General features: G+C 44.2%; 1 long non-coding RNA gene across 1 annotated transcript; it reads left to right on the top strand.

The window, feature by feature from the left end:
• Positions 1-1,640: 1,640 nt before the first annotated feature.
• Positions 1,641-4,818, top strand: LOC128332892 (uncharacterized). Its single transcript, XR_008310777.1, has 5 exons — positions 1,641-1,774; positions 2,273-2,318; positions 3,610-3,829; positions 3,919-3,996; positions 4,126-4,818. It is a non-coding gene; the product is annotated as an uncharacterized LOC128332892 (long non-coding RNA).
• Positions 4,819-8,667: the final 3,849 nt, after the last annotated feature.

The following is an 8,667-nucleotide window of genomic DNA, read 5'->3' as shown; positions in this document are numbered from 1 at the left end:
CAATGGAGTAAGAGAGTCATGTAAAGCAATGTTATTACTAAAACTATGTTGCAAGATTAACCATACAGCCACTAGGAGGAAATCTAGCTTAATGTCCTAATTGAAGTAGCTTCTAGGCTGGCCAGAGAAAGGAGGCTCAGAGGAACAGGTTCTTGTATTTAAGTGAGAAGAAGCAGAGATAGGGGGATCCCAGACTGGGGCGCAGCAGTATTCATACAACCTCATGTCTTCCTTGAGTAGCGGTTAGATTCTCATAGCTCAGGAGCTACTGAAGGACTTCTTCCCTCGGGGATGGACCGGGGGGCAGTGAGCAGCAGTGAAGGATCAAGGGAGTAAGGTAGCAAGGACAGATCAAAAGGATGTCTGTTCTTGTGAAGCCAGCTCCAGGAAGTAGCAAGGAGGGCTGTGCGGATCAGATCCGGCAAGGGAGCCAATCTAGGGCCTGGAAGCAAGGGTGGCCCGCAGAGCAAAGCACAGCCAAGTGGTATAGCAACTGGAGACCAAGGGGAGCACACGGGGTCAAGAATCCAGGGGCAATTAAAACCCAAAACATGTCCTAAGGGGACATTCCAATTGACCTTCTTTCCTGGTTAGGGCAGTTCTGAGGAATCACAGAAGATCCCATTGTTTGTCTGTTGTGCTGTGGTAGAATACAATGTTTGCATAGGTTAATGCAAATGTAGTGCAAACACAGGAACTCTTTTCAGTTTGAAACACCTGGTAAAACTAATCAATGTTTTAATGGGAACATCTCTAAACTCCTATCACCCACTCTAGCCTTCTTCTGATAAGGGTGGAATGCACGTTCACAGAGCTTTATCTGGCTACCCTGCTAACATCATAGCTTTTTAGCTCATTTGAGGCATCAGTGGAGGGGAGGTAAACCAAAAGGAGGGTCAATTGTGCAGAAAGACCTTGAATAGAGAGTCAACTGTTGAGAGTTAACTTCAGGAGTCTACGTAGGTATCCCAGCATATGGAAGGCATGAGGCTAGTTCCCTTTAAATTTAGCTTTGGCAGCTACTAAATCTGGAGGTAACTGTCCCACTGCCTACTCAGCAACTGTTACTGTTCCTCCAATGTGCTAGCAAATGGAGGGCTCATGATGCTGTGAGGCTCCTGAGCATTTCAAAAGTGAGACCCATACGCTTGCAGTCTCAACCATAAGCAGAGAGGCTTCTGGGAGCCTGCAGAAAAATCAGGGCTAGCAACTAGGGATCTGCCCGAATCATTTCGGCAACTCCAAAACAGATCTGGGGATAAGGCATATTGGGCAACAACTCCTACCTCAAACCCCAAGTCAGTGAGGTGTATGGTGTGTGTGTGTGTGTGTGTGTGTGTGTGTGTGTGTGTGTGTGTGTGAAGGGTGGTGGTGGTGTTTTAAAGCCTTTTGGCCTCCTTGAGTTCTCTCAATGAATCCGTATGAAGAACTTATATAGCAACCAAGAATCCAAACACAAAGTGTAGGGGCTCAATCCTATGACACAATCCTTTGCTCCTGGACTGTTAAGGGCAAGGCTTAAGGTTATGGGCATCAGCACAAAGTTACAAGTGATGTACTTGAGCAAGTGCTATAGGAGGGGCCTGATGCCAGCAGTTATGCAGCAGGAACACTCAGTGCCTTGTGTCTTGGCAGCAGTGCCTATTCCAACACTGAAGAAGCTGGGCTGCCCAAAGGTCTTCCTGCGTATAATCCTTGGCCTCTACCTGCAATCAGGATCTACAGGGAAGGTCTGACTGAGGGGAGAGCAGCGTTGGACTTTCCGCCATCCTTGGTATGTAAAGCATGCTATGGGAGGGAGAACAAGAGGACCAGGCTGCCCATGTCCTCTAGATCCGTGAGATACATGACTATTAGATAGCACATATTTGGGGGGGGGGGGAATACCGATGTCTTCTTATTATACTTTGGGAAAGTTGTGCGCATACTGCCAGCATGAATTTCCTCTTAATTACTTTCCATTAAGATCTTAGAAGGGCTGCAAAGTGAGCAAAGAGGAAAATGTGGAGTCTCTTCTATATAGCGGGTGGAAAGCAACTGGTCCTATCCAACTCCAGCATAGCATTCTTCCAGAGCTTGTTGCTGGTGTTACCTTCCGTTTCTCTTTAGAGTGGGAGCCTTTTTTGGACAGGCAACCATCTTATTATATTCCATTCATTCATTCATTCATTCATTCATTCATTCATTCAATGTACAGTAAATGCTTTGAAAGCTTTGACTGAAAAGCACTGTATAAATATTCATGAAACCTACGTTTCTCTTTCTGTAACAGTACTGCCATACATTTTTAAAAGGAACAGGGAGACTACTGTGTGAAGGTAAGAGCAGAGGGGACCATCTGTTATGCAGCTTGATTGCTCGTGAATGGACATTGATGCTGATGCTTCCAGATCTACTTGCTGCACGGCCAGAAGCACCCTTTGGACTGGACTTTGGGGTGAAGTCCAGTCCTCCACACTGCAGGGGGCAATGTTCCCAAGGGGGTGCTGCAAGGCCGGAGGGGTTCTGAGAGCCTTTCTGGGGCCAACCCACAGAAGTTTGCCTCTGCGAGGCCAGCAGCTAAGGAAGTGCACAGGCACGGGCAAGTGACACTGTGCAGGTGCGGGGAAGAAACTCACCTGGCCCTGCCAGCCCCAGCCCAGCCCCACAGCCTTTGCCACTGGTGCCACGGGGGCAGGCAGACACAGGCTGGCTGCAGGCAGACCCACTTGGCCCTCAAACCCCCTTTGGCCACACATGACAGGAGATCGGTGGGTGGGTGAGTGGGCTGTGAGTGAGCCATGGGCTGGCCACAGCTGCCTACAACATTGTGCGTTCAGCCACCCAGCTTGGGCCAGTGGCACAGCCACAATGCCCCCTATGGAACATTTGGGGGTGGCCCAGACCCAGTCTGGGCCCACTGCAGTGCATCCAATTTCAGTGGCAGGACTTTCTGTGCCAAATGTGTTATGTGCAGGTCAGTGGGTCTTATTCATAATTTCTTCTAAAAATGCCACCACACCCTAACATTACCAACTTATCCTAAGCATGTTCTGGTGTAAAAAATAGTGTATTCAGATAATTTAAGTGGCAGGACAGTAGTAGTAGAGAGACATACCTGCTGTCAAAAGCCATGTGCTTTTGCTTACAAACAAATGCACGTGGCTGGAGGATGATGTCATAGTGACGTCACAGGGGGTGGGGTGTGCAGCTGTTAAAATGTGCTGGCATCACCGGAAAAACGTCACCGGATATGCATCAGCAGAAATATGTCAGTGGAAATGGTCAGAGGAGACCCTCCACAAGGCCAGAAATGGTCAGAAGTAGGAGTACGCCCTCACCCCGGAAGTTTGGCCCCCCACCTTCCACTCCTACCCCAGAATATGTCCAGACATGTCCCGAAGGTGGGCATGTGACCCCTCTACGAACACGCCTAACCACCCTGGACCAATGGGAACAGGTTTCAGACCCCAGAAAGGTCCGAGTGCACAGGTGTGATAATGATCGGGTGGCCATCTTGTGTAACTTTACTGGCTGAAACGGGGTCAAGTGATCCCTCTATGAACACGTCTGGCCATCCTGATTCTGTAGGAATAGCCTGTGTCTCTCTGAGCCATTTTGTTTTTGCAGACTCATTGTTTGTGCAATCATGGGCTCCCCAGAGAGATCCTTGGAGACTATTGTACAGCAAACAGATGTAAAGCTTAGCCCAAGAAAGTGGTATATTAGCACAAGTTCTGATGACGAGAAACTTCCGCCTGCCAGGCATCCTGAAGAAGAAGACCAAGAAGTTTATGAAATCTGGCAGGGAATCTTGGAGGTTGCAGCTGTAGAATCTTTTGGAGCCCAGGTAAATAAGGAGTGTTAGTGTTATAGGCCTGGGAGTATGAGAGAGTTCCTCAGGGGTGCAACTTAAAACTATTCTTTTTTTTTCCCCAGTAGGGTGAGGTCTGATGTCTTGACACACACCCTCTAGCAATGTGGAACGATACAGAGCCAGGGAACATGCATATCAGGGTGCGTATGGAGAATTTGGGTGGGAATATCTCTTTTTAAAAAGAAAGAAAGAAAGAAAGAAAGAAAGAAAGAAAGAAAGAAAGAAAAGGTAATAACAGCATTTTAACAGCATACCTTCCCCTCCTACAGAACCCTCCTGCAGTGAGAATGCATCAACCCAGTCATGTTACTATGCAGAATTTCCTAGGACTACAAGTGAATGATTCAGATTACATACCAGCAAGGAAAAGGAAGTCTGCTATGAAGGGACTCGTGAGAACGGGGGTATATGGAGTTTTAAAATACTGTCTGAAGAATTACATGCATGATTCATGCTACGGGTGTAAGGTTCAAGCAGGGGGTCAAGACTCACATGAATGTGTCACCTGGACTGAAAGAAATATTTCCAGATTTATTAGAATATTGTCTTCAAGGATGTGTGAAAGCAGTGCTCCACATAATCATTATAATTGGTTATAGTCCGAAAATGCTAATGCTGACTAGTGAAACAGTGGATCGGACTCTAAATCTCATCACCAGAGTTAAGGATTCTGATGACCCGAAGGTGGTGTTAGAAGCTATCCCGCATCAGAAAGATTCCAGAATGCTCTCTTTTGTAAACTGTGTCCTCGAAAAAAGAGAGTACAGACAATTTCTTGTTCCAGAGGTAGCTGTATAAACTCCCTTGCAAAAGTATAAATGTAGTATTTAATACTGCTGCATTCCTGTGGTGTGTTGTTTTTGTCAGCACATCCCTAACATGGTCTCTATGAAGAAACACAGCTTCAGACTGCATCTGTTTTTCTATTAAATGCTATTTATTATGTATCGTTTCATAAAAATAAAAACGGGGATGACTCTAAATAAATGTCTGGTTTATTTTTGTTGGGTGCAGCTTATTTCTGTCTTATTTTACAAGGAGGGAGGGTGAGGTTGAGGGACCTGAGCCACTGGCAAGATGAGTCAGAAGAGTTCATCAGATGATAAGGCAGCAGAAGCAAAGAAGAGATAAGGCAATCAGCATGCATGAGGCAATCAGCAACCATGAGTCAAACTGAAAAAATTACTGTGGGGCAGGAAATCCCTTTTTTCATTCTGAAAACTGCAGCAGGAGCAGGAGCAACACCAGCAGAAAAAGAACACCAAGGTATGAATAACACTCTCATTTTTAGTTTAAAAAACAATATGGAAAGTACTAATTTAAAATTGGTCCCTTGTTTGTAGTTTAAAAGGAGGGTTTATATGGTTTTACAATGTAAGCAGATCTATTTTTCTATTTGAACCTCTTTGCTAGTTTTAGCAATTTCTTAAGGGTCATGTGTTGGGCAGAGATTAGTGTTTGAATCTGTTTGCTAGTTTTAGCAATTTCTTAATTTTTCTCTGATGGGCAGCTACTCACAACCCTCCCATGCTGTAGGGAATCTTAGCCACAGGGTCTTTTTAAAATTAAAACACTCACATTTTTATTTTAAATTTTTTATTCTGAAAGCACATATTTACACAGGCAGTATTATATATAGCATTTTTAATGTATGCCTCAAGATCTGTAGAAATCTAGTATTCCACGGGCAAATTCTGTTCTCTGCAAAAAAGCTCTCCTGCAACAAAATAAATAAATAAATAAAATAGGGTCATGTATGCACAACTCACAATCATGTAAATTGCTTAAATTAAATACACTCACCCAGCACACATGTTCAATCCACCCAGTCCTCACAATGTAATCTGTAATAAATAGGGCCATCCTGTCCATGATTTGCTGGTTCACCGCTGGCCATAGGCGTTTTGTAAGCAATCCACCGAAGAGGAATATTGTTAAATATCTACCCTTATTGATTTTTCCATCTGCAAATTCTGCAGCCATCACAGATGTGAAAAAGTTCTCAATATCTATCAGGCTGTTAGGGTGTAGATAGTCCATGTGGGGTCTTAGATCGGCCTCCATTTTAAGTAGCAAGGGCCCTATTCCTTCCGGTTTGGGTTTTCCACAAGCCTGTTGTATACATTCGCTAGCCAGAGCATAAATTTGATAGTCCTTCATTGGCTGACGTTTAAGCTTCTGGTTAGGGAGGATATGTCTGAACATGTCCCTGCCTGAATCTTTTTGTATATTCAACAGTACTCACCAAGAAGAAAGAAAGAAAGAAATGGTTTGGGAAGTTATGGCAGGATATGTCTGAACATGTCCCTGCCTGGATCTTTTTGTATATTCAACAGCACTCACTAAAAAAAGAAAGAAAGAAAGAAGGGAGGGAGGGAGGGAGGGATGGGGGAGTTCCACCAAAGATGATGGGCATTATGGATGAAGAATTGAGCGCCCTCGAGATCTCTGAAGATAATGGTATGAATATATTCTACTCTCTCTCTTTTGAGATTGTCTGAAAATGTTATGAAGATGTATACATGTCTGATTTATATTTGATGTTCTGCAGAAGGGCCTGTTCAACCCCGTCAGGCTGGGAGAGCCAATTTTTCACTCTCAAAGGCTTTGGACCCATATCTCATCCCAAAGGAGGAGGTTCTCACAACTCAGGCAGTTAGAAACACAGTACCTAGTAAAATACATTTTAAAATTAAAAATAAAATCTAGATGAGCACAGTTTGAAGGATTTTCTGAGTAAGACTATCTATATATTTGTTATTGCAGCCGGCACAGGCCAAAGATGTGAAGATAATATCGGTAAGAACAGGGGCTTTTCCCCCTCTCTGTAATATCTCATTCTAAAATTCAATAAGTTCTGATTAATACAGACCTATGTTGTTCACAGTGGACCTGACAAATACCCTGTCTGCATACAGGCAGGGGGAGGGAACATGCCCCACAGTCAACAAAAGGGTTCCGGGGATGCTCCTGATTCTGATACGGTGTCTGAACCCCCTGTAGAGCCACATAGTGTTGCCGGCCATCAGATTACAACCCCCAGCAGTGTGGTACCCGCTATGGGTCCTCTCAAGGAGGCATGGAATATGATTTTGGCCTTGCAGTGTATTCCCAACCATTCTCTTCTGAAGAATCAGCAGAAATCAGCAGCAGTTCCTGAAGAACCCCCACCTGTGGATCTACAGTTTATTCAACGTTATAATAGCAACTGTGCATGCTTTAATGGTGTTGAAATGTAATATGAATGCAAGTTTGTGAATTTGGACAGAGTACACTCCTTTTGTGATGCACTATTGGGGATGTATTCTGCTGTTCAAAGGGTTCTGGACAAAGGGTTCTGGACAAAGGGTTCTAGAGCCGGCCTTAGGCATATAAAATCAATACCCTATAACAGCATTATACAGAAAAAGAGGCTGCACCTGATAGATGTACCCATGCCTAATACTCTGCTTTGCACTCTGCTTTGCACTCTGCTTTGCAGCGAGTCTCATAGCTGTTCTAGATGAGACAACTACCACTACACAGATAAAAGAAGGTGCAAAAAAACTGTACAGGGATCTTGGGTGGGGTGAGCAAAAAGAAGTGTCTTTTGCAGACGTGAAAACCATAGAGACTCACATGAAGGTCAATATTGTGGTTGTGCAATGGGATACTTCCAGATGGTGTTTTTTAAAAACTCCTGGACAGAAATACCTCAAAACATGTTTTCTGTTACTTCATAATGCTCACTATTATGGGGTTAAGAACATCAAAGGGTTTTTTTGGCTCCAGAAATTTTTGTTATGTCTGTTACACGCCCTATACACACAGCCATGACTGTTTGATGAACTGCCACCGCTGTTTAGACTCTGGGTGTGTGAAACGTGTGGGGCAAATAATCAGATGCCCCAAATGCAAGATGCAGTGTAGATCACAAGACTGTCTAGGAAGGCATAAGAAGCTCTCTGCAATGGGGCGAGTAGAATGCATCCCACGTGAACTATGTGATAAGTGCTTCCATTACGTTGAGGCAGATCATGAAGATGAACGCCCCTGTAGGGGAAAACAGTGTCGTGTATGCTATGAGTACCTTTTCCTGGGGAAGAACATGAGTGTTACATTGCACGTTTACAGTACCCCGAGCTATCTGTAGAACATGTGTTTTATTACTGCGAATGCAGGCAGGAGAATGGGGTCCACATGCCAAACTATATTTATGCCAGGGCTTTTCAAGGGGAGACGGTGGAGCCTGTTAAAGCATATCAAGAGAAACAGAAAGGTTGGGGAAAGTGGGGGCCCCAAGGGGAAGATTGGGAATTTAAGGGGGACTCATGCTTGCAAGAGTTTGTAATAAAATTTACATCAGACCCTAGCCTTAAGGTTTGCATCTTTATAGCCCATAATTCGATAAACTGACAGACTTCTCATCTTGGGAGAGCTAATCAAAGAAGGTCTCGATATAGATCTGCTCACTCGGGGGGGGGACTACTATGTATAACAGTTAAAAATAATAACATAAACTTTATAGATTCCCTTTGCCATCTGCCCATGGCCCTAACAAAGCTCCCCAAAGCTATGGGTTTTCAGGGTTGTAAGGGTTATTTCCCACATTTCTTTAATCAAAAAGAAAATGAGAGATATATTGGGAATATGCCAGAACCCATGTACTATGGTGTGGACACTATGAAACCTGCAGATAGGGAAGAATTCATATAGTGGTATGAGGAAAACAAAACAAAGATGTTTGACATGCAGAAGGAATTGGCCTATTACTGTCAGAAAGATGTAGACATCTTGATGCAGGCCTGTACAAAATATAGACATGAATTGGT

The sequence above is a fragment of the Hemicordylus capensis genome, chromosome 1 (assembly GCF_027244095.1).
Source record: "Hemicordylus capensis ecotype Gifberg chromosome 1, rHemCap1.1.pri, whole genome shotgun sequence".
Classification (NCBI taxonomy): domain Eukaryota; kingdom Metazoa; phylum Chordata; class Lepidosauria; order Squamata; family Cordylidae; genus Hemicordylus; species Hemicordylus capensis.
The sequence above is the reverse complement of the archived record's forward strand: the minus strand, read 5'-3'. Positions and strand labels throughout refer to the sequence as shown.